This window comes from Nestor notabilis, unplaced genomic scaffold (genome assembly GCF_000696875.1).
Source record: "Nestor notabilis isolate BGI_N333 unplaced genomic scaffold, ASM69687v1 scaffold15917, whole genome shotgun sequence".
Taxonomy (NCBI): Eukaryota; Metazoa; Chordata; class Aves; order Psittaciformes; family Psittacidae; genus Nestor; species Nestor notabilis.
This window is the reverse complement of record NW_009938010.1, coordinates 148587-150719: the sequence shown is the minus strand read 5'-3', so window position 1 is coordinate 150719 and position 2133 is coordinate 148587.

Genomic DNA, 2133 nt, shown 5'->3' with positions numbered 1-2133 from the left:
CTTCTAATTTCTATGACTATCTAGAGATGTAGAAAATGTACTTATGGAGTGGCAAGAATACTTTGCTTTTTGCAAAATGAATGTTCCTGTTCCCTCTCTCTGTAGTAACTGTATGGCTAGTGAAGCAGGAATACTCTGTGGAGCTCTTGCTAAACACCAGGGTTTGCATTTTTAAGGGCTTTACTTAGCTGAAGCTGCCAGAAGGATTGTGCTACGATTGCATTTAACTGTGATTTGTAGGAGCCCAAACCAACTGCAGATTGTCTGAAGCTCAGGATGGGGGATCAGACTTAAGGATCTGTTTTCATCTTTGGTTACTGCTGAAAGGATATTTCACAAACAAACACCAGAAAGCCACACAAGCCACTTATGCTTCCTCTGCACCTCTCCCACTCACCCAACTTCATACGGGCTCCATCCTAGCAGTATGGTTCAGGCAGACTTTGAATCCACCAGAGGAAAAGAGTGTACTCACACAGCTCCCAGATCAACTAGAAGTGGGATGTGTCAGAAACATCACAAAAAATCTGTTCCCAGGAGATCTCGGCAGTCCCACAAGTTTCTATTACTCAGGTTTCAGACAGACAGCATGGAATGTGTCAGTGAAAGAAGGTGGTACAAGTCGTCGTCTGCTGCACCTTCAGCAGCCAGGCATCTCCCTGGCCCAGACTACCACTAAAGTCCACACTAGGCAATTGCTTTTCCTTTTCACGTGGTCTGAAACTGGTGTTGGAGCATAAGCACATTTGCTAATGTAAGGAAAAACAGATTGCATGGAAATGTATTCTATGCTTTTCAGACTCTGGTTGCCACAACTTTTTAGCTAGCTTTAAACTTTGAGTTAACGATAGCAATTAAATAAGCTATCCCTGTTGCAAGTTCACCATTCTGGTCTATTAAGTTAGTAAATCTATACTTAACGTTACTGCTCAGTCATAAATATCTATATATTTTAAACACATACAGCATAATTCAGCAGGGCAGGAATGTCTTAATATTCATCAGCAGCAGAGCTAAAGGCAAAGCAGAGTGTGATGCCAGGCTTTAGCCACTTCTTCTGCCTGAACCAGCACCACAGCATTTAGGACCAGAATTTGTGACAAGCTTTTCTAAACCTCTGACCAACAAATATATTAACAGCATCCTATTGGAGAGATCTGAGAACAGGGGCAAAATGTGAGCTCAGAGTACATAGAGCACAGTATCACAGCAGACAGGCAACAGAGAGTATTCATAGCCTTACCCATGCTTACTAGCAAAAACACTTCAAAGGTGTCATTAGAAGGTTTGTTACACTACAGGCTGCAAAGCTGGTGCTTCCTTAGGCATGCTCAGCTCTCACTTCTCTAAGCTCACACTGACTTTACTATCCAGCTTATTGTGAAGGTGGGTAAGCCACCTGGGTGTGAGCAAAAGCAGACTTTGCCTCACTGTATAAGATGTACAACCTCTGTAGCACAAGAGCATGACAAAGATTTCTGAAAAGGCTTTGTTATGCTGCACCATCCTCATGGCAACCTGACTAAAGCAGACAGTCTTGCCTTGCAATCCATTATGTGCTCCAGGCAACTTACCAGTGTCAGAGCTTCCTTACATTTGTGACATCTTTGAGGGATTCTGCAGCACTCAGACTAGTAATGAAGGGAATCAGGAGCAGAACAATAATAAAAGAGAAAGATATCCCCATTTAGTGTGTGTTCTAGACTCAATGAGCCGTAATGGGTGTACAGAAAGCATTGAAGTTGGAGGTCGCAAAGCATAGCACTGATTTCCCCAATAAATTACACGTAGTGTTTAATGGCCTAAAGATCTATAACCTAAGCTCACAGTTTTATACCATTATGAATAATTTCTTACAAGGATTTGACTAAGCACTCAAACCTGTTATCAGCATATACAATGGGCAAAATCACATTATACCACAGCATTCCTTGCATGTGAAGGGTATTTTCATTAAATGTAGCTAAACCTGGACTACAAGCTCTATTTTCTCACTGTGTTTTAGGTTTGAATCTGATGAAGATTTCTTCATGTGAGAAACCCTTTTGAAATCAATGGAGTTACTTGCAGGTGAAAATGTCCTTATGGAAAGGTGCTTAATCTGCTGAAATGCTGTTGACAGCAGGAGTGTAG